The sequence below is a fragment of the Ambystoma mexicanum genome, chromosome 10 (assembly GCF_040938575.1).
Source record: "Ambystoma mexicanum isolate Mex_15411 chromosome 10, UKY_AmexF1_1, whole genome shotgun sequence".
Taxonomy (NCBI): domain Eukaryota; kingdom Metazoa; phylum Chordata; class Amphibia; order Caudata; family Ambystomatidae; genus Ambystoma; species Ambystoma mexicanum.
The window spans coordinates 965576791-965601935 of record NC_090932.1 but is presented as its reverse complement, the minus strand read 5'-3'; positions in this window follow the sequence as shown (position 1 = coordinate 965601935).

Genomic DNA, 25145 nt, shown 5'->3' with positions numbered 1-25145 from the left:
GGGGTGCAGTACCAGTACTCACCACTATCCAAAAGCCGGCGTTTTAAAACCACCAGATTTACTTTTTTGTAGAAAACTGAATAAATGAACACAAAACATGCCAAAGAAAGACTTACTGAGAGGTGGATCCAATGTAAAGTTATATTCTGAAGTGACTTGAAGGTTTATAACAAGACTGGCTGAGCTGTGGATTTCAGCAGTTTAAGTAAATTTGGACTGAAAGACATTAAAAATCTCAATGTTTAAGAGAAATGAGTGACCTACTTTTGAGTGTCACATAGGTTGCAATTGTTTAAATGTCATAGTTTTAAACTTAGAATCAGCATCCTAGCTGCATATGTAAAAAAAATGTCTTGACTTATACTGGGGAACAGAAATGACATATAGCTAAAAACTGGCTTAAAGAGATTCCAATTCTGCCTGGCAACTACCCCCATCAGGAGTGAAACTTGAGTCACAGCTGTGTTCCCAGGCCTATCTGCCTTTTGCTGGCCACACTAAGGATATGCCATCTCTCTGATAATTGAATTAAGGGAAGCCCCCACAGAATACAGGAGCTCTGAACAAAGCCCTCTCCTGACTCAGGCAGATGGTTTATTGCAGATATCGTAAAAGTAGCTTCCTCCTGAAGCAAAGGGGAGGGGCACTGCCTGTGAGAGCAAGCTGGCTTGGCAGAACTGGAAAAACCAGAAATTCAACCTTGTGCTGGAGGAAAACCACACCCCTTTGGGGCCAGAACATAACTCTAAAAAGATGAATAACTCATAGAACGGACATGTGAAAATTGTATAAATGACACCATAATTCTTGTGATTTTTCTGCCCACATTTTAAGAGGTTTTTAGAACCGGTGGCATGTTCAGGGGGGTTTTGGCCGAAAAGAGGATATTACTCAAAATGTGTGCATGTGAAAAATCTGACACTTCATCAACTAATGTCCATACTCCTTGCGCACATGTGTGTAAATTTGGGGTAATGTACGGTATTGCAAATCAGTTAAAAAGTGCAAAATATTGCCATTTCTGAATGCAAGCTCCCAGGAAGAGCAGAGTTTGAACAGGAGATACCTCCTGTGATATGTGAGGGGTGCAGATGATTATAAAACAACATGTACCTCTACAAATATGTATTTGGTTCAAATCTAGATTTGTGTGCAAGTTGACAGGAGGAGTGGACTCTCTGCAGGCTGTAAAATGACATCACTCTGACACAACTTAGCTACCCCAATCAGGGGAGAAATGAAAGCTTGGCCAATGATAAGTGGAGAGGGGCTGGCTAGTGATGCTGCTCACACACACCCATTAAAAAAACACATAAAAGCAGACAGACAGGACAGGTAGGGACCTTCAAATCCATTTGCAGCTGGAAGCTCTGCCGGAAAATCCATACTTTACCTCCCTCAACCTTCAGAGAGCAGACATAGAGACTTCAAATCTATCAAATCTCCAGAATCCAGAGAACCAGAGAGAGCTGACCCAGATCACTGTGAAGTGCAGATACCAGAGTCCAGTCCTAAACCTGACCAGATCCGTGGCAAGGCATATTTCTAATATATTGTGAGTACCTAGAAAACTGTGCAGAACCAATCTCTTAGTTAAAATAATATAATCCAAGCTATTTTAATCTAAGTAGAACTGCCTCCTAACTGTCACCTGTCATTTGTAAAGCTGTCACTTGTCATTTTCTAGTTGCAAGCTGCACTTGTCTTTTTGAACTTTAAAATTTCAAATCTGAAAAACGACCTTTATTTAATCGCTCATATCTCTGTGACCGTTTGTGCTAGAGACTTGCAGTAACTTTCATCTGGAAGCTGAGATCCTAGGCTTTCTTAGGACCCCGAGATGATAGTGATAGTCCTTGTAGTTCCTCTGTAATCGCGCTCGGCGCATTTGCAAATTTAGCCGCGATTTGACATTTTACCGCGATTTGCAAATTTCTCCACGTGTGAAAACAGCAGTTTGTTTTTGCTTCCATGTGCCAGAAATTCGTTTAACCTGCTAATTATCCCTGAATCATTGCAAGAGTGAGCCTGGACTAATATTAACTAGATACCACTCACACTGAACCTCTAGAGGGAATTAAAAGCAATTTAGCATATTTTTTTTCTACATTGCCAGCACATTTAAAAGCATTTGGGCCTGTGTTTTCAACTTCTGTAGTCTAAGTTGCTGGGGTGAACTGAATTACATTTGATTGCATTTCTGAGAACTGTGTGCTTTCCTTCCATTTCCTTGCATTGCATAAAGGGGGAGGGGATTGCCAGAGAAAAGTGATTACATTGTTTTGTTGAAATCATATTGAGTATTTTCTGTACTGCATTTCATTCCACATTGCATCCATTTGAAACCATAAAAGTATTGTTGCTACCTTATCCATTTCATGTCAACTCCTTAGTGATTATCAAGAAGTGTGCTAGTGCCAGATTCTCCGTTGTTAATCTTTATCATATCAGATTAAGTGTGATATTCAATTATTAATTTATTATAAAGCGTGATATATATATATATTGTTTAATTTATCAAATACATCTTTTAAACTTGCAAAACAGAACTACTTCTTGGCTCAGTGGGATCAGGGGGATTCTGAGAGAGGGGTGTTATATAGGGGTAGTCATCCAGAACGCATGAACTGGACATAAAGATATATCAATAAGGGTTTTCATTCAGTATTATAGACTAGGCGTTGATTTAGCTGTAGTGTTGAATTGAATCCTCTTACAAATTGGGGGCTCGTAGCCGGGATTCTGGGTTAGAATACCACTTGTGCAGCTTAATACAGTGTGCTAACTGACGGGATCCATACATCCAGTCGGATCACCACGCTGCATTACGCTGTGAAGCATTCCTCAAAAGGGACACTCCAAGAAAAGTTCTGTTCTGCAAAAATAAAATACTAACTTCTGTAAGTCAGGACAGAGACCAATCTCTAGAATGACGACCTTGGTAGATATGAAAATAGCCAGAGAGCACTTCTTACATAAACTATTTGTGAGAGGTGAATGGGCTGAGCAGGGCCAGGAGGCCTGGTTGCAGGCCATCACGCGACAGGCCACTGAAACAGGGTCAGACTTATGGAGAGATCAGGGTCCATTACATGTGGCCCTGAGTGAACTATATATGGCTCCTAAGGCCAAAGATGAACACGACAAGATTGTTAGGATAGCGGCATATTTATATTTATATATGGGAGCCATACAGAATAAATGTGCTGAAGGCCATGATCTGGCAAAAAGGCAACAGATGGCGTTAGAGAAGGCCCAATCTGATCTGGACTCTTCTGAGCAAAGGCTGCACAGAAGCCAGGAGTCAGAAAATGAGACCAGACAGTACATCACTAAAATAAAGGAGGATATGGATGTGCTGCAAAAGGAAAAGTCAGAACAGGATACCAGATTTCGGGCCTTGCAGAAGGAACACCAAGAAGGTTTGGACTCCCTACTGCAAAGCCAGAAAAAGCTGGAGCAACAACTGGACTTCAACAGGGTATGTGCTGAGCAGGTAGTCACCCTGCAAGGCCACCTAGATAGGGAAAAGGCAGAAAGCAATAAACTGATTCTGAAAGACCTGGATACCCAGGCAGAGTTTGATGAAGAGCGCCGGAAAGCTGGTGCCCTTCAAAGGCAGAGGGACGACCTGGCAGCACAGATGCAGGCTCTCAGTCAGGAAAGAGACACTTTAGGCCAGGAAGTCTGCCACTTAAAAAAGGAAATTGAAGAAAATCACCTGGCCCTCCAGGGGCTGGGTGACCTCCAAAAAGAAAACCAGAACTTGGTAGAGCACACCAGAAGGGTGGAAGATGCTCTGGCAAGAAAGGAGCAGGCCGGTAGGGATGGGACTCAGGAGGTAAACCTCCTGCAGCAATGATTGGCCCAGTTCTCCAGGACCAACCAGGAAGCACAGAGGGAAAATGAGGCCCTCTGTAAACACAATGATAGGCTCCAACAACAGGTAGCGATGCAGGAGAGACTGATAGAGTCTAGTAAGGCCTTGACTGAAGAAATGAAAGCACAAATGCAGGCTCTTGCATTGCAACAGGGAGCAGGGGCGGATAGAGATGAGGTCCGCTGGGAAAGAGAGACTCCTGACCATAACCTCAGGAGCCCTAACACCAGGGGCCTTCATCTCTCCCAGTCCCTGGACTCTACCACCCCCATGTCCCCTGGCGCACATGAGCACAGGGCCACAGGGATGGCAGATTACTATCCAGCTAAAAGTATGGGGCTCATAGGCCAGTACCACTCAGGAATGGAGGGGTGGGCATCCGGGTATGGGCACCCAAGTACAGTACAGTTCAGTGGGGAACCCCAGGAGAGTAGGCCCATTAAGGGCATCCTGAAAACCTCTGCCCAATTAGGTCAGTGGAGGGGGTACTCATCAAATCCTGGCAGCAAGGAGGAATCTGAAGACTCCTCTGAACTGCGCAGGACACAGGAGACCAGGTCCCCACATTCTGCCAGCCATTCCCAGGCTCGCAGAATCCGGGAAAACCTGGAAGAACAGACAGGAACCTCTGGGAGCAGTGCCTCTGAGCCAGAGGATGAATGGACAAGGGTTACCCGAACCAAAAAGGCCAATAAGGCAAAAAGGGCCTTGCTTAAGGACCCCTTAAAGCAGATTAAGGCGATCAGGAGCGTCATCACGCCTTACCATAAGAACGCTAAGTATTCTGTTTGGGAGCACTTAGAGTTGTTTGAGCAAATGATGGAGACTTTCCATTTGAAGGACAGCCAAAGCTGTATTCAATATGTAAAGTGGACCTTCTCCCCGGAATACTCCAGTTTCTTTGCGGGGCTGGAGGACCAAAATCATTTAAGATGGTCCACCTATAAGGCGGCCATCTTGAAACATTTTTCCATTCATAGAAATCCTCAAGAGGCTCGCAAGGCAGCCTACAATTTGCAATGTGGGGAGGATCAGGTCCCACAAGAATTTGTGCAAGAACTGAAACGTGCCTTTGCGCAGACCACCAGAAGGGTGCGCACAGACAGCAGAGAATTTGTCAATACATTTTTCCATGCCTTGCCCAAATATATCATGACCCAGCTCGTGAGAGATTTTCATGAGAAAAGATCTTTAGACTGGGTCATTGAACAGGCTACCCGGATCTATGAGGTGCAGAAACCGGTAGATAGCAAAAGTAATGCCCAGAAAAACCCCAAAGCCAACAACACCCCTGCTGCTGCCAAGGTGGCAGAGGTAAAGGTCAACACCCGTTTTAGATTTGGAGATGGGGGGGCCTAAAAACCTACCTGCACCAAATAATGCTAGGCCCAGGAGGTCCTCGGGTCAGTCACAGACAGGGAGCCAGGGAGGCAGCCCCACAAATGGGGTCCCTCGCTCTCCTGATTATGTAAGTCCCCGTTACAAGGGAAATCGACCCATCCTGGGTTATGTGTGGACTCCTCCAGCCCAAGGGGGGGGATCCAGCCAAGCACCTAACCCAGGGAACTTCCCTCCCAACTTCCCACAGGAGGGCAGAAATTCTCCAAATCCTGGGCAGAACTTTTCCCCCAGGTATCCACCCAATTTCCAACCCCAAAATCATCCATCCTTCTTTCCCCAATTCCCTGAGCCCAGACAACCTAATCCGGGAGAGGGGAGGCCAAGGGTGGAGGGGTACCCAAATCTTCCCAACCCGGGGTATTACCAGAGGAGGGACAGCTACCCTTCCCGGGATCAGCCCAGGGGAGAAAACAGGGCCCCGTATCAGCCTGAGCGGGTTTCCCAGTTAGAGCGCCAGGTTCAAAACATGGCGAGGGATCTGGGTCACATACTGAGGGCTCAGCAGAACCCTCAGATCGGCATGCCGGCGCAGCACGCACCCAACTCTGGACCTGGTGCCCCAGAACAATGACGGGGGCAGCACCCCGATAACTCACCGGTTCCCAGGGAGGAGGCACAAAGGGAAGGGGGGTGTAAAGCCTTGGAGGAAGCTTCCTTCCTCACTTGTAAACAGCCCCTGGAAACCCAGGAACCGGAAACAAAATCTCTTGCCCCTGAAAGTCTGTCTCCTAAGGAGCAGAGGGGGGGTAGGAGAAACAAAAGACCCAAACAGACTCAGTTTAAGGAGGAGGTACAGATCTTCCAATTTGAGGGAGAGGGATCCTCAGAGGATCCTGGGAAAAGGATCTTCTCCTTCAGAGAGGGGGGAACTCCTCCCAAAGAAAAATGGGTCCCTAGGGATGCAAATCCAGACTGGGGAGATGGGGAGACTGAGCTACCGCCGCCCACCATCTCATCCCAGAACCAACAGCAAGAAAATCCCCTGGTTCAAACCCATCCTGGTGACTGCCTTCAAAAAGGGGGGGGCGGCCCGGAACCGGAGCCAGGGGAACCCACAATGGCTCTGATCTCCAGTTGCCAACTTTTTCTTTCAGATTCCCAAGGCTCTCCACAGAATTCTGCCCAAATCTCTTCGCTAGCGATGTCCAAAACCAGAAAGTTAGCCCACCAGTTGTCCAAAAATGTGCATTATCTGTGCCCCCTTGAGGAGAAGGAGGGAAGATACTATGCCCCGGTACAAGTACAGGGGCAGGGTACAATTTTGGCACTGGTGGACACTGGATCTCAAGCCACCCTTCTGTCCAGAAGGGCCTTTGATGAACTGAATGCAGGAAGGGGAGAGAATTACCAAATTCCTCTCACCTCTCTTCCTGGACAACTGCAGAACTTTGACGGGAAGGAAATTCCCGTTGAGGGGACGGCAGATTTGGACATAAAAATTGGGCGACATAAGTTGAAACACCCGGTCATAGTTGTGACCCCAGAGGGCACCCCTTGTTTACTAGGGAATGACCTTCTGAGAAGGTTGTCACCCCTAATAGATTGCGTAAACAAGGTCCTCTGGACCCAGACTAGCCGACCAATAAAATTAAAACAGAGTGTCAACCATGTTAGTTTAAACGGCACCTTCCACATGGTTGAGCAAAAATCTGACCAAGTAGAATTTCACTTCCAGAACAACCAGATTCCAGACGTGACAGTAATAGCAGTAGGACAACAGACTGGTGATGGGGGGTCCTCTCTATTTCTGAAAATCAACCTTCCTTCCAGTTTAAGGTGGTATTCCACACTGGAAGGAAACACCCTGAAATTCTTTCCTAATCCACAATCAGAAACTCCCACTCCTATAGTCCAGAAAGATGTGAAATCAGCTCAGAGCCTGGCTGATATTCAGCAAATTGGAGAGCAGTTGTTCATCCCTGTTCAGTTAAATGATGGGAAGGACTCTGTTCTCGCTCGAGCGTGTGTGAACAACGGTAAGAGCTTCATCAGCGAAGCCATGTTCCGCCAACTCCCAAAAGATCCAGCCATTCCCACATTCAAACTGATAGACAAATGGGAAATGGACCTGGAAGCGCCTAATTCCAAACATCTCCTGCCAAGCAGGTGTATGCTCAAAATCTCCATTGGCAACAAGAGCATAGTCCATAATTGTTGGGTTGTGCGAGACGTCCCTGCCGCCTTTTACTTAGGCAGTGACATTCTCAATCGCTTTGCCATTAGTTTGGACCTAATAAACTTCAAAGCTTGGTCCCGATTAGCGGATAATCCCATGGGCTTTGATGATCCAGAAAAAGCATTTAGGTCAGCTCAATTGCTACCTTATGCAGTTGAAATTCAGATCAAAGAGGAAGTCACCATCCCAGAAAGGACCCGACAATTCTCCCTGGAAGTGAAAGCTAAAAGGGGACAAGAGTTGAAAAACCCTGACGCTTACGTACATCTAAACGCTTCTCTCCAACAGCAAGGGTTGGGGGTAAACCCAACTCCATTAGTCAACATAGAACATGACACCATTCCAATAGAGGTGGATAACAGCGACTTAAAGAGTATTACTCTAGCCGCAGGCACCATTATTGGAATGGCGGTTGATGACCGACATTTTTCCATCGACTTAGTAAATGAACTGTTAGGACCAATCCCCAAGGACTGTTTTGACAGTGACAGTGATGACAATACAACACCAGACAGGATTTTTACCCGGCACGGGGGGAACTTCCTGGTGTACACTTCTTGCCCTTATGGTAAGGAAGATGTAACTTGTGACTTCAGGAGGGATGAGGTGATTTTCCAGGTCCATGAGGGCTGCCTTTCCCACCTGAAGCCTCCAGTCCAAATCAGCACTCTGAGCAGGGACTTCTCCACCCAGCTGGAGGAGGCCGCTGAAATAGCCAAACCAGAAGTCTTTCCAGGCTTCAGGCAGATGGTGGAAGAGAGAGTCAACCTAGCTGATGCCTGTGTGACTCTGGAACAAAAGCAAAAGTTGAAACAAGTTTTCTTGGATTTCCAAGATCTCTTTGCGGTACACTCATATGACTGTGGTCGCACCGACATCCACACAACAACAATCCCCACGGACCCTGGCATGACTCCTGTGTTTGTGAAGCAATATCGCTTGCCTCTCGCATCAATGGAGTCCCTTACTGAAATAATTAAGAACCTTGAGTCCCGGGGAATAATCCGTCCAGTCCACAGCACCTTCAATAATCCGGTGCTGGGAATATTGAAGCCAAACGGCCAGTGGAGACTCTGCGCCGACCTCAGGGAGCTCAACAAACGGGTCCATACTTCCCGATGGCCTCTGCCCTACATTGACCAAGGGCTGGCCCAGATTCAGGGGTCACAGGTATTCACTGCAATGGACCTGACCAATGGATACTGGACCGTGCCTGTCAGCAGGGAGGACCAATACAAACTGGCTTTTACCTTTGGGGGCCAGCAGTACACATGGACCCGGACCCCCTTCGGATACCTCAACTCCGGCAATGAATTCAACATTTTCCTACATAAGGCCATGCCCGACCTGGGTGCGAGGGGTAACCTGGCTTATGTAGATGATGTCCTCATCAAAAGTTCGTCTGTGGAGGAACACATAGAGGAGATCCGTTATGTTCTGACGCAGTTGAGGGCCGCCGGAGCAAAACTTTCCTTTCAGAAAGCACAGTGGTGTAGAACCCGTGTTAATTTCTTGGGGCATGAGATTACTCCTCAGGGCCTCTGTCCCCAGGAAAAGAAAGTGGAAGCACTTCAGAAACTGAAAGACCCCACAACTCTGCGGGAACTAAGGAGCCTCCTTGGACTGACTAATTACAGCAGAAAGTTCATTGAGGGCTACGCAGAGATTACCAGACCCCTGATTCATCTCCTGAAGGGGGGGGTCAAGTGGGAATGGGGTCCAGAACAAGCCGAGGCAGTAAAACAACTCAAAAGAAGCCTCTCACAAGCGCCTTGCCTAGCTTACCTTGTCAGAAACAAGGAGTTCTTCCTGGAGACGGGGTTCTCTAATACGTGCTTGACGGCAGTATTATACCAAAAGCATGACAAGGTCAATAAAGTAATCTCCTATGCGAGCAAAACTTTATCCTCTGTGGAGGAAAAATTCAACGATTGTGAGAAGGCACTCCTGGCAACGGTGTGGGCATTGAAGAATTACCGCCCGTTTATCCAGGGGGAACACATCATAGTGGAGACTCCACACCAGCCTCTGCAATATCTCCAAAGTGACAGAATCCGGGCCGGAAATGTGAGTAATTCCCGAATTACTTCCTGGATTCTGTCAATGCAAGGCTTTCCGGTGGAGGGCAGATATGGCCAAAACAAGAAGAGTCACCTCGCGCAAGCTCTGGCTGACTTGCATGATTGTGCCAGAGAAAACTGTCTCGAGGACGAAAGTCTAAAAATAAAGGACAACACGGAGGCATACCTTAATTCCCCACACAAAGTCTTTGAAGAGGACAAGTGTGAGGGAATGCCCACTGTCTATGTGGATGGATGCTCTTACCATGTTGACAACGACGGGGAGAAAGAACTGGTGGCTGGCGTAGGGAATGCATGGGTGAATGAGTCCCCAGAACCCTCCGCTGGATACAAAATTGGTCCCCGAAGTAGTCAGGTGGCAGAATTGATGGCTGTGCATCAGGCCATCCTCACTGCTGTCCAGCATCAACTCCGCGAACTGGTCATAATCACAGATTCGGATTATGTACGGAACGGGTTCGTGGAGCACCTGGTTAATTGGAAAACCAGAGGCATGTTATGTGCTAACAACAAACCCTTGAAACATGGGAAGTTGATCCAAAACATTGATGATCTGGTCACCTCGAATGAGATGACCATCTATTGGAAAAAGATCAAGGGTCATTCCAAAGTAGAGGGACCAGACAAAACTGGAAATGACTTAGCTGATCAGCTGGCCAAAACCGGGGCCATCCAAGGGGATCTAATTGAGATTGAGTCCCTGTTGGGGGAAATCCAGGTCACTGCTATCACTAGGTCCCAGACAAATGCTCACAACGACCTTTCAATTGCCCAATGGAGCAAGGAGACCCCTGATGCTGATTTGATTACCGCTCAGAAGGGGGATCCAATAATTGGTAAGTTTTACCAACACCTTGAGGACCCTGAGAACTTTCCCTTGACGGATACCGATTATATTGGGAAAGAGGACCTAAGAGTGTTGATGAAATGTCCAAAAATGTTCCGAATCCAAGACGGTTTGCTGGTAAGGAAATCCAAAGCTGGCCACGATCAGTGGGTGGTTCCTACCTCATTCCGAAGCCTGATGTTAAGTCACGCCCATGATGCGGCCACCGCCGGTCATTGGGGGTTTCACACAACATTGGAAATCTTAAGAGAGGTTGCATACTGGCCACACATGGGGCAAGACCTCGACCAATACTTGAAGGGGTGTCTTGTGTGCGCACAATTTCAGCCATCATCCCTCACGCACCGTGCGCCTCTCCAAAAGCGGGGGATGACACTGCCATGGTCAGATTTACAAATCGACTTTGTAGGCCCTGTGATTCGCTCGGCTAGGGGGAATAAGTACATGTTGACTGTGACATGCTTGTTTACCAAGTGGGTGGAATGTCTCCCAGCCCCAAATTGCAAGGCAGAAACCGCAGCTGCCCTGATGATTAACCACATCTTTTCCCGTTTTGGTCTACCTCAAAGGATTGAGTCAGACAGGGGTAGCCACTTCACCAGTGAAGTAATGACAAAGATGTGGGAGATACTGGGGGTCAAAAGGAAGTTACATATTGCTTATAGACCAGCTTCTTCTGGGGCAGTAGAGAGATATAACCGGACAATTGTGAGCATCTTAAAAAAGTTTGTGGCAGATTCTGGGCCAAGTTGGGATATCCGATTACCTCTGGTCCTAATGGCCATCAGATCTACCCCTTCATCTGCAACCAAAATGTCACCATTTGAGTTGATGACTGGGCGCAAGATGGTACTTCCTCAGCATTTGCTCTATAGGACCCAAGAGCAGACACTGATAAATGCCTCCACTACTCATGAGTATGTGGAGAATTTAAGGAAACACCTCCAACATGCTTTTGCTTACGCTCAGCGGAATCTAGAAAGATCAGCTGATAGCATGAAGACCCACTATGACCTGAAAACTTCCAGGAAGGAATATCAGGTGGGGTACCGGGTCTATCTATACAACTTCCAAAGAATCCAGGCAAAACAGCGGAAATTCTTGCCTACATGGAAGGGACCCTTTGAGATCATCGACAAGATCTCCCCTGTGGCCTACAAAATCCACATCCCCAAAGCTCCTGTGGCAGCGGGGGAAGACAAGTGGGTCCACATAAACCAGTTGAAATGTTGCCATCCCAGGCACACTCTGCAACAACTGGAGGAATCCTCTGGAATCCTAGCGGGTACTGTCTCAGACTAATTCAGTTCCAATCATAAAACATACCACATCTAGTCTCTAAAATATTGTGATTTGCATGAAACTGTCTCTTAGTTATACTGTTTTTTTTTTCAAAATAAGAATGTAATGTTTGTTATGATGAAATGCATATGCTGCCCCACTATCTCAACAGTGGTGGAAAAATGTCTATGAATAGGTATTGCCGCTCTTCCTTTGTCGTCCTAGGAGAAAGAAAACCTGGAGACGGGCCAAGGAGGATGATCCGGAGACTGGGAGGATGACGCAAGGGGGCCCGGGGTACCGCCCAATATTCCCATCAGGACCGGCGAGGAGAACCGATCGACCAGTACCGGATGTACGAAGAGATACTGAACTGGCCATCCACCGGAAGAAGATGAGAACTACATCCCAGATCTTGCGGTTCCCACCAGTGAAGGATCAGATGGCCACCGCAAGAAGGGGGGGCTTGTGGGATGTATTTACCCATGCATCCGAGCCCTACCTCAAAACTGTGCAGTACTGACATGGAAAACATCATGATGGCCAGAGCTTCCCAGAAAATGCACAGGGAAATGCATGAAGAATAGGCTGCCACTCATTTTTGCCGATGTTATGGGCACAGAAGGACACTGCCTAAAACCACCATTGGACTACCCACACAGTAGTCTGAAACCACTGGGAGTGGCAATGCTGATTGCCAAAAGCAAACCCATAACTGTTGGGAATTCATTTTCTTAAATCCCAAAAAGGGGTGCAGTACCAGTACTCACCACTATCCAAAAGCCGGCGTTTTAAAACCACCAGATTTACTTTTTTGTAGAAAACTGAATAAATGAACCCAAAACATGCCAAAGAAAGACTTACTGAGAGGTGGATCCAATGTAAAGTTATATTCTGAAGTGACTTGAAGGTTTATAACAAGACTGGCTGAGCTGTGGATTTCAGCAGTTTAAGTAAATTTGGACTGAAAGACATTAAAAATCTCAATGTTTAAGAGAAATGAGTGACCTACTTTTGAGTGTCACATAGGTTGCAATTGTTTAAATGTCATAGTTTTAAACTTAGAATCAGCATCCTAGCTGCATATGTAAAAAAAAATGTCTTGACTTAAACTGGGGAACAGAAATGACATGTAGCTAAAAACTGGCTTAAAGAGATTCCAATTCTGCCTGGCAACTACCCCCATCAGGAGTGGAACTTGAGTCACAGCTGTGTTCCCAGGCCTATCTGCCTTTTGCTGGCCACACTAAGGATATGCCATCTCTCTGATAATTGAATTAAGGGAAGCCCCCACAGAATACAGGAGCTCTGAACAAAGCCCTCTCCTGACTCAGGCAGATGGTTTATTTCAGATATCGTAAAAGTAGCTTCCTCCTGAAGCAAAGGGGAGGGGCACTGCCTGTGAGAGCAAGCTGGCTTGGCAGAACTGGAAAAACCAGAAATTCAACCTTGTGCTGGAGGAAAACCACACCCTTTTGGGGCCAGAACATAACTCTAAAAAGATGAATAAATCATAGAGCGGACATGTGAAAATTTTATAAATGACACCATAATTCTTGTGATTTTTCTGCCCACATTTTAAGAGGTTTTTAGAACCGGTGGCATGTTCAGGGGGGTTTTGGCGGAAAAGAGGATATTACTCAAAATGTGTGCATGTGAAAAATCTGACACTTCATCAACTAATGTCCATACTCCTTGCGCACATGTGTGTAAATTTGGGGTAATGTACGGTATTGCAAATCAGTTAAAAAGTGCAAAATATTGCCATTTCTGAATGCAAGCTCCCAGGAAGAGCAGAGTTTGAACAGGAGAAACCTCCTGTGATATGTGAGGGGTGCAGATGATTTTAAAACAACATGTACCTCTGCAAATATGTATTTGGTTCAAATCTAGATTTGTGTGCAAGTTGACAGGAGGAGTGGACTCTCTGCAGGCTGTAAAATGACATCACTCTGACACAACTTAGCTCCCCCAATCAGGGGAGAAATGAAAGCTTGGCCAATGATAAGTGGAGAGGGGCTGGCTAGTGATGCTGCTCACACACACCCATTTAAAAAACACATAAAAGCAGACAGACAGGACAGGTAGGGACCTTCAAATCCATTTGCAGCTGGAAGCTCTGCCGGAAAATCCATACTTTACCTCCCTCAACCTTCAGAGAGCAGACATAGAGACTTCAAATCTATCAAATCTCCAGAATCCAGAGAACCAGAGAGAGCTGACCCAGATCACTGTGAAGTGCAGATACCAGAGTCCAGTCCTAAACCTGACCAGATCCGTGGCAAGGCATATTTCTAATATATTGTGAGTACCTAGAAAACTGTGCAGAACCAATCTCTTAGTTAAAATAATATAATCCAAGCTATTTTAATCTAAGTAGAACTGCCTCCTAACTGTCACCTGTCATTTGTAAAGCTGTCACTTGTCATTTTCTAGTTGCAAGCTGCACTTGTCTTTTTGAACTTTAAAATTTAAAATCTGAAAAACGACCTTTATTTAATCGCTCATATCTCCGTGACCGTTTGTGCTAGAGACTTGCAGTAACTTTCATCTGGAAGCTGAGATCCTAGGCTTTCTTAGGACCCCAAAACGATAGTGATAGTCCTTGTATTTCCTCTGTAATCGTGCTCGGCGCATTCGCAAATTTAGCCGCGATTTGACATTTTACCGCGATTTGCAAATTTCTCCACGTGTGAAAACAGCAGTTTGTTTTTGCTTCCATTTGCCAGAAATTCGTTTAACCTGCTAATTATCCCTGAATCATTGCAAGAGTGAGCCTGGACTAATATTAACTAGATACCACTCACCCTGAACCTCTAGAGGGAATTAAAAGCAATTTAGCATATTTTTTTCTACATTGCCAGCACATTTAAAAGCATTTGGGCCTGTGTTTTCAACTTCTGTAGTCTAAGTTGCTGGGGTGAACTGAATTACATTTGATTGCATTTCTGAGAACTGTGTGCTTTCCTTCCATTTCCTTGCATTGCATAAAGGGGGGAGGGGATTGCCAGAGAAAAGTGATTACATTGTTTTGTTGAAATCATATTGAGTATTTTCTGTACTGCATTTCATTCTACATTGTATCCATTTGAAACCATAAAAGTATTGTTGCTACCTTATCCATTTCATGTCAACTCCTTAGTGATTATCAAGAAGTGTGCTAGTGCCAGATTCTCCGTTGTTAATCTTTATCATATCAGATTAAGTGTGATATTCAATTATTAATTTATTATAAAGCGTGATATATATATATATTGTTTAATTTATCAAATAAATCTTTTAAACTTGCAAAACAGAACTACTTCTTGGCTCAGTGGGGTCAGGGGGATTCTGAGAGAGGGGTGTTATATAGGGGTAGTCATCCAGAACGCATGAACTGGACATAAAGATATATCAATAAGGGTTTTCATTCAGTATTATAGACTAGGCGTTGACTTAGCTGTAGTGTTGAATTGAATCCTCTTACAGCAGTGTTCGGAAAACGGACTGGACCGGGCCCCAGATCTGGCTTGTCTGACTCGCAGAAGTATCCTTCTGTAGGTGAGAATAGGGGGATAATGCAATCGGCCTCCCACTTACCCCTCTCACCCTCCTCAAAACCATTCTGTGCTTCCCCGTAGGGTCTGGAAGGACGAGCTCTCCATCCTGCTTCTGATGCAGGGGCGGGTTGGTATCCAGTTACGTCACTGGATTTTCGGATGGGTGAGAACCAAACTTGCTTGGCTTCCAGGTAAGTTTTTCTATAAGTGGTTCCCCTTGTATCCATGCATTAATGTTCTAATGCTAGTGTCTTTTTCCCCATAGGGGCCGGGGTACGGAATGCCGGGGAACAGGCACTGACCCGAGGTGAGGGGTGAAATCCTTGTGGAAATCAGGTAAGTCTTTAATGAGTGTTTTGGTAATGTCTTTTCATTCACTCATTAACGCTGATGTCTTTTTCCCCTTAGGGGCTGGGGTCCGAAAATGCCTGGATGCGGCGCGGACCCGAAATGAAAAGGGAATGACCCAACAGGTAAGTCTTGACATGGAGTTTTAGCTTCCCTTTTCCCTTCTTTCTCTCACCTTTGTTCTTGTCTTTTTCTCCTTAGGCGCGGGGAAATATCAATTGAAGGTGAGCCCGCATGTGTAATATTGTGCTCACACTTGGAGTTTTGTATTTTTCACTATGTGCGCTAAATGAATGTGCATTTATAAAAGAAAAGAGGCTTTCCTTTTGATGGCGATACTTGCAGATGCCGAGACTAGCATGAGTTGTTGAGAATGTCCATATAGGGATAGTAATTGTAAATTAGACAGAGGCCTGTTTAATCTGACAAGAGCTTGTTTTGCAGAAGGATTGTGCTTGGTCTAACTGAAACTGTCTGCAGGATGCGGGTGGGGGGAAGGAATGAGTAAGCACAGCCTCGTGCACAGAGATAAGGACACAGAGGGGCACGAGAGAGAGCGAATAACAGATAACAGGAAACCACAATAGCAGATGTTGAACTGTTGACCGTTGATGCAAAGTCATGACTGGGAGGAACCGCCTTGTGGTGGACATAATCTATGTGCAGCAATGTATGACAATGTAAAACAGATGGGTATAAAAGGACCACGATGTGCAGGGGAAAGGGCGGCACTTTGACGGCTTGGTTTGCGAGACGGTTGAACTTGTGGCCCATTCGCGAATGCTTGTGTGTTAATAAAGCAATGTTTACTCAACTCTTTTCAGTTTGAGTTTTTATAGGGTCCCTCTTGTGCTCGTTATGGTGACGGCGAGAAATCGCACCCACAATTTTGGTGTCAGAAGTGGGATGCGAAGGAGCGACAGTCCGTCACTGGGTGAGGAACGCCGCGGCGGAACCGGAGAAGGAATTGATCACGGGGCCCCAACAACTGAATCCGCACCTTTGATTGCAACCAACGCGTCATCCTTGTTTTTCCGGCTCCGTCGGCGGTGGAACAGCAGGCTGTCGCCCTTCGGGTCCGGAACACTCTGGCGGGACCCTTAAGATAAGTGGTATGGATGGATGCATGATGGAATAAGGAAATAATGATTCAGGGTTTGTGAAGAGGACGGTGGTAAGTCCGTCTATGAAGAAGTAATGTTGAAATGATGATATGACATGTTAGATACGCCAGGAGGATCTATTATTATTGTTAGCCAATAGGTGCATATTTGGGAAAGGTGAGTGTTTTAGGCAATTGCGGTATACCGCCAAGATGGGTCAAATGGCTTCCCACAAGGGAGGTATAGGCAAGAGACACTATGCCCCCCTTGAAGGAACCCCTGCATTTGATATGTTGATTAAACATGGATTGAACTCGACATTGTTTTTAAGGGAGTGGTCTGAATATACAAAAGATTCGATTGAACATAATTGGCCAGATACCGGGTCCTTTGACATAGACCGCATATCCAAAATAGAAATAGAGTTAGTAAAAAGACGGGTTAGACCCGCACAGTTTGAGGCTATACGACTATGGAGGGTAGAAGCAATGCGCAGGCGCAATGCTCAGAATAAACAAAAGGCAAAGGAGCAGAAGAGAACGGTAAATCAAAAATTACATGATCTAGAGATAAAAGAGAAGGGTGAGAGGCTAGATCAGTTGGATAGACATATGATGATTAAGAACAGTGGGGGTATGTATCCTGCCGTGCCGGTGCCTCGATATGAAGATGTGATAGGGCTAGAAGCAGAACAAACAACAACTGAATTATTGTTTCCAGGAGCTACAGCTCCACCGGCAGACAGTGAGGGTGAAAGGGTGGAATTCCCAATGAAGTATGGAGACCCAGATAGGTTGATAGACCATAGGAGAACGACTACTGTAGAAAAGGATAGAGATGGAGACTTGCAAATCCTTATGACCGGGCTGTATGGCACACCCCTCAATGACAGCCTAGGGGACCAATTGGGGCGTTTGACACCTTTGGAATTTAGGACAGTGGCCACTAAACTATATACCTTTCATGAGGGTAACTGTAAATTGAGAGGACAGAGTACTGCGGATCTGCCCTCAGCATATCAGGACGCTGTCGCGTTACTACCAGTGACTGCGTCCAGTGTTCAGTTATGGGGATGTATGTCCGACATAATAGCGGAAGTCATAAGGGGTGGTGTTGAATGGGAGAAGGAAAAGAGGGCATGGGAAAGAGAGGTGAGGGAAAGAGAGACTAAACTCAAAGATGCAGACCAGGCGGGCCAAAACGTAGTTAATCGTATGATAGCATCCATACACTCGCAGTCCATGTCCACCCTGGTGAGTCTGATGGAGGGCCTTGGCTGGCCTATACAAGTAAACGTAATTAAATATCTTCTTATTAGGGTGGATGATATAGAAGAGGAAAAGGAGCCTAGATATGTGTCCCAGTGGAATAGGATTAGGACGGAATTGGATAAGAAACTGCTATCTAATATAAGAGTGGATGATTCAGGGGCGGAAGAATGGAGGATGGCTAAGGTGGAGAAACTATTAAAAGATTATAAAAAAATAAAAGAGAAAGCTCTTAGTCATCAATCCTCTGTTTCGCCACCAGCGCAGGCCCCTGTGAGTGAACAAACAAATACGGAAAAGTTACTATTAATGCCAATGAGAGAGTGCCAACTCACCATAGAGGCAGCCACTGGTAACATGATGCGCACCTATGTGTATGTCCCTTTATCCCGAATTGAATTAATGCATATCACCAAGTCCATCCCCGACCCCCGTATAGACCCGGCAGGATTCTACAAAGAAGTAGGAAAGTTATTCAGACCAGGGTTATTTACCGTAGAGGATGTAGATAACATGTTGTTAGCCACTGTCCCAGAAGAAATATGGACCCCCTTTCGTGCCAAAGACAATGAAACAATAAAATGGAAAGATGTAATGGATGCGAGCAAAAATAGAAAACTGCATGAGGAATATCCTGAACCCATAAGGGGGCATGGCATGGCAGTCCTGAGGGCTCTAGAAAAGGTGTTACCCCCATTTGATGTGAATGTGGAGAAACTGTCCGCTGTGATACAGGGTGCAAGTGAGGAAGTAGCACAGTACTTTCTGCGTTATGAAGCAGCATTCAAAGCGCACAGTGGGCTAGAGATAGGGTCTGAAACGGGCCAACGGTACTTTGCCACAAACTTTGTAGAGGGGCTCCACGGGCCAATTCAGGAGAACATTAGGAGGGCAGAAAGTACATGGATGACTAGAAACCCCCGGGATCTCCTCGAAATGGCTAGGTATTACGAAAGAGGGGAAAGAGTGAAGGGACAACAAAAGGCACGACAAGAGAAGGATTTAAAAACCAAAGTGTTGATGCAACAGTTGCATCAAGGGCCCCAAGGCAGGTATAACTACAATTATAACGGCCCGTCACAGGGCTATAGTAGCAACATGATAGGGGGCCAAGGGACAGGAAGAAGTACAGTGCAAGGAGGTGCGCTATATGGGAGGAGGGATGGGCTACCCCAAGATGTATGTGCCTTCTGCAAGAGACCCGGACAATGGAAATCCCAGTGTCCCCAGAGTGGTGGGAGAGGAAGGGGCGTACGGCCCCCTTCACAGACAACATTTGCCCCAAGAAATAGGACTGGTGGGTACGGCAACCAAGACAATAGAATGTTTAAACCCCCTCAACCCAATGCCTTTGACGGACAAGCAAGGGGGGAGGTTCCCTGGCCAGCCCCGCCTCCCCCCAATCTACTGTATCAGCCACGACAAACGACACAAGTACAAGGTGTATGCCAGGGTGAAGAATGTGGAGAAGGGGTATACTATAACGATGATTTTCAGGATAACACAAGCGATATGTCCTGAGGATGCCGGAATGAGATAGCGGGAGTGGTGCAGGTTCCTATAGACCAAAGGGGGCCTTATGCCTCTATTAGGATCGGCCCCCACCGAAACTTGAGATGTCTGGTAGACACGGGAGCTGGAAACAGTTCCGTGAATATCAGAGCCGTCCCCGCTGTCCCATTATCGGATAAAAGCAAGGTATCAGTTGGATTTGGGGGAAATCCAATAAAGACTCCTGTAAGTGAAATAGTAGAAGCGGAACTTCATGGGGTAAAATGGGAGAATGGGTGGCTGTTGACCAATCACTGCCCAGAAAACTTGTTGGGTATTGATGCATTAAAAACGCTAGGGGCCACAATATATTGCTCCCCCCAGGGAGTGAGAATGACCATAAGCAAACCTATGAGTATGATAGGAGTAATACAAACCCTGCCCCCGGAACTCCAAGACATCCACTCATGGGAATGATGTAGGAGTGTTGGATGTTTCCCCAGTAGTAATGAAACTAAAGCCTGGTGCCAGGTTGCCCAGGATAAAACAATATCGCATATCACACGAGGGAGAGCAGGCACTATATCAAATAGTACAGGACATGATACGGTTAGGGGTGGTAGAGCCAACAAATGATAGCCCTTGTAACTCTCTGATCCTTCCAGTACACAAGAAAGGTGATGAAGCCGTACCCTATCGTTTTATTATTGATTTGAGAGAAATAAACAAAATAGTAGAACCCAGATATCCAGTTGTCCCTAATATTTCAAGTGTACTCACTTTAATTCCCAAAACAGCGAAATGGTTTACGGTAATTGATTTGAAAAATGCCTTCTTCAGCATTCCTATTGCCGAAGAAAGCAGGTACCTGTTTAGTTTCACTCTTCGAGATAGACAGTATCGATTTACTAGAGCCCCGCAGGGATATACAGAAAGTCCCGCCATATTCAGCCAAGCACTAAAAACACAGATGGATAACCTAGCCCTACCCGCTAACACTGCTCTGATACAATATGTTGATGATTTGCTATTATGTGCAGCCACCGAAGAGGAATGCCATTATATGACCAGATTGGTGCTAATGCACTTAGCAGAGAATAAGCACAAGGTAGCCCTAGCCAAAATGCAGTATGTAAAACAAAAGGTCCATTATTTAGGCTTTGAGCTGTCCGAAGAGGGGCGAACCCTGTCTACTGATCGCATTGCTTTGATACAGTCCATAAAAGGTCCAGACACGGCAAAGGGTCTCCGAAGGATAATTTGTGTTTTATCCTACTGTAGGCACTGGATTCCTGAATTCTCTGTATTGATCCAGCCCATGCTAAAAGCCTTAAAAGAAGTACAAGAAAACGGCCCATTAGAATGGACACCTGAGATGGAAAAAGCCCTGACAGCTATGAAAGATGTTCTATGCCACGCACCGGCCTTAGGCACACCTGATTATACTAAGAGATTTTGCCTTTTTGTTGATGAACAGGAAGGTTGCGCTGTGTCAGTCTTGACACAGGAACAAGGGGGTAAACAGAGACCATGTGCATATTTTTCTAGCACTCTGGACTCTGGCACAATGTATGACAATGTAAAACAGATGGGTATAAAAGGACCACGATGTGCAGGGGAAAGGGCGGCACTTTGACGACTTGCTTTGTGAGACGGTTGAACTTGTGGCCCATTCGCGAATGCTTGTGTGTTAATAAAGCAATGTTTACTCAACTCTTTTCAGTTTGAGTTTTTATAGGGTCCCTCTTGTACTGGTTATGGTGACGGCGAGAAATCGCACCCACACAATTCTAAAAACATATATCAAAATATTCATCAAAATTCAACTCACACACATTCACTCCTACCATCCATTCACTTTCTTAAAAATTGTATAAATCACACCTAGCTCGTTAACCCCTTGGTCAACATTCAATCTATTTCACTGATATATTTTGATATATGTTTTTAGAATTGATATTTTATATCTGTGTATGATAATAAAACGAATATGAATCTAAAGAGTGACATTCATTGTTATTTATAAAAAGATAAATGTAGAATATGTACCATTCCCTATCCTACTGGTCCATTTTTCTGATGTGCTATTGTTGCTAGCCTGGAGGACCAGGGATATTCTGACCAGGCACCTTTGTTTATAAATAAGGGTATTTGATAAGACCTGATATCCCCAAGGAGCTATATATTTCAATGAGGTTCCAAACAAAGGTAGAGTGTACAAGGCAATAGGGGATATGCTTAGTTTATGGAGTACATTTCATGCGGATACATGGAGAAAGATACAGGGTACATAGCTGTTGGGAAAAGGGAGAGTATACAGAGTATTGACCATTAGGGATGGAGCGTGATGTTGAGTATATAACATGCAGTATATAGGAGGGAGTGTAGAGGGTATATAGCAATGGGAAAAGGGATAGTGCGGGTAGAAGATACATATCAGTAGTGAGTAGCAAGATGGTCCAGACTACATATAAATGGACTCAGCACAGGTAGATAGGAAGGGCGCATATTATACAAAGCAATTAAGAATATACGCAATGTAATGTGGTAGGGATGACTACAAGGAACATAACAATAGGTTGCAGTGACTACATACAGGGTCCATACCACTATCACATTTTTATATAGTGTTTCATGTTGAATTCCTCACTGTATCGACCTCATCATGATGAAGGGTTATTATTTTTATTATTCCAGTATTGACTGTTTGCGGGCCTAGCTTAGGGAAGCAATGGAGCGCTTCCTAAGTCATATAGGGAAGTACACGTCGGCAAGAGAAGAGAATCACAAAGAATCAATACAAAGGTACTTACAAAGGGAGAGGGGGAGGGTGGGCTAATTGGCCGTTTGGGATTTACTAGTAACTCGGGAATAAATGGGGAGGAGTAGATCCCCCCATTCTCAGGTTAGGTGGGAGTGGCCAAGGTATGGGGTTCATGCAATCCTACCAGGATTCAAATTTGCAAAGTGCAGTTGTGCCCTCTGTCTGAGGAGAGTGCATAACTCATTACCTATCCTCCCAGACAATGTGGGGAGAGGGAGACGGAACAAAGCAATGGGGAATAGTTCAAGAGTGCATTGCATATTGAGGGTGCAAGAGGGCAATGGCTATTGAGTGGGTGCAGGGTAAACAGCAATTTGGCATAAGGTGAGAAAATATGGTGTATAGTGATGGAGGTTACTGAAGGGGCATAGGGTACATTCCAGAGGAAGATAGGGAAAAGCTTCATGGTACACATGTATTGGGGCTAGGAAGTGGCTGCGGGGTAAATAACAGTCGTGGGCAGAAAGAGGGTTCCTGGTGCACAACAACAGGGGAGAGGGTAAGTTGTGCATCGCAAATAATGGGGGACATTGAGGGTACTGGATACTTTGCAATGGCTGAAAGAAAAGGTGCATCGTGCATGGCACCCAGTGCTAGATACATAGCAAGAAAAGACAGGGAATAAACAGCATTTACAGGTCGATACATTCAAAAAGAGTTGCAGAGGGGCACAGAGGCAAGCATTTTGTACTTTTTAAGTACATTAAGCAGAGGCTATCGCAAAGGTTGTTTTTGTTTTTACATTTTGCTCTCCAGATGTATCTGGCTACAACTTCCAACAGCCCAAATCAGCAAAGTCAACTGTGAGGGTTCATGGGAGCCATCATCCAAAACATCTGTGGAACCCCAGGTTGCAGACCCATGTCATTGCAAGAAGCTATCTGAATATGCTTGACTGGGCGCTCAGTGAGGGCTGCTGCTGCTGCTGTAAGAGACAGGATTCCTATCTCTTGCCTGGATTGAAGGAGGACGGGGGACAGGCACACAGTCCGAGGGCTAGAAAATAGCACATATATGCTCGTGTATGCTAGGTCCTTGCAGCTAGGCCAATATTATATCAACACACACAAAACAATGTCCAGAGAGCTATTTGGGCATTGGTGCTTCTGAAGGTATTTTGAGCCGTTTCTGCCCCATTGTTCATGTCTTGCTGTTTTTAACTAGCCATACTGTCTCTGTTTGATCATGGAATAATGACTGTGCACTGTGGCACAGACGCTTTACACTTGATCACCTTCTTTGCAGATGGACCTTTGGTTTCTGCCACAAACAGCTGTACTTCGCAGTTCCCAGAAGGGGAATACAAAGAGAGCACTTTTGTGGTCACATAAAATGGATTTCTGTCAGGAACACTATTTGCTTGGCCCCGGGACATTTTCCTGATGTTGAAGAAAGAGTATGGTGGGAAGGGCACAAACACATGCAGTCATTTTATAACAATTGTAAATGGCAAATTACAATGGATGGGACCACAGAGCTTTGCAGGCCCACTACACGCAATTAACACATTTCTAAAACAGAGTTGAAATGTAAAAAGTAAAACAACAGGTGAATTTGCATTTTCTCTTAAATGTTGCCACTCATTTTGGAAAACAAAGTGTAAATAGCTCTCTCAATTCCCGATTGCTGGAGGAATTTACAATGGATTTCTATAGAATCCGCATGCTTTTACCAGGTGGGTAATTCAGGTGGATTCCATAGGAATATAGTATATAGAACCGCATGCAGACATGTTAGATTTGCAAGGTGGATTGGTTAAACCAGAGGAAATCTTAAAATCCGCTCCAGTTTACCAATTCACCAGGCAAATCCACTAAAATCCCATGGACTGGTAAACGCCACAGGAAAACTGTCAGTGATGGTCACTGCCATTTTCGTGCCACATAGTACCAATCCAGGTGTTAAGAAAATGACCCCTAGTGTCTTCAATCTGTTTTGTGCAAATGCACGTACGTCCCCATGAAGAATGAGTTTAGTACATGCATGTATGCACATTCATGCAATTCCCAGACATGGTAGAATGGGAATCAATTAATTGGAGGTAATTGGTAAATAATCAAATCATTACCACTTCTTCTCTCTTAGGCTCCGCGGGTCTTCTTGTTGTAGAAATTCTAAAGAAAAGGTTCCAAGGGCACCTGTTATCAAATAGGATTGTGTGGGCAACTTACTGTGCAGGACTGAGCCGTAGCCTGAAAGGAACGCCTTGGGGAAACTGGCAGCTAAGAAACACCTGACAGTGCCCCCGACAAGAGAGGACATTGAAATTGGGTATGTGTACAGACATAGACACAGCTATGAGTACAAAAGGCTCATCTCAACAGTAAGAAGAAGACCCCTCTTTTAAGTCAAAATGTGGCTGGCGACAAGCCCCCAACTTTGGAAGCCAAACAAAATGAAAGGTTATTCCTGAATAGGAGAAAATTGCACCACTCCAGGACAACAGACCCTCACTCTTGTTCGGGAAAAATAAGCACCTGCTGGGAGGCAGTCATGCAAAATAGAATGACCATCAACCTACAAACCGAAAAGATGGGCTATGATACGTTATGATACAAGTCATTTATAACACGTCTGTACACATACACCCCAAGACCTTTCAGAGGCAAGAAAACAGCCTGCTAAGAATAAACTGTTGACACTGAGGAGGAAAAGTCAGTTTACATGTAAAGGACTCATTTAGTCAGTAATAAGAAGAGACTTTATCAACCGATTAGGCTGCTATGTGTTCATAACGTCATATGTTTGCGGGGAAACAAATTAATAGACGCCTCTTCTTGGTGAAGAAACCCAGCCTCTGGAACACGCTTCTATGTGCATTTGGAGCAATGGGGAGCACCACTCTAAAACCCTCATATAATATGAGTCATATTTCTTCCCTAATTTACAATTAAATTGTATTGTGC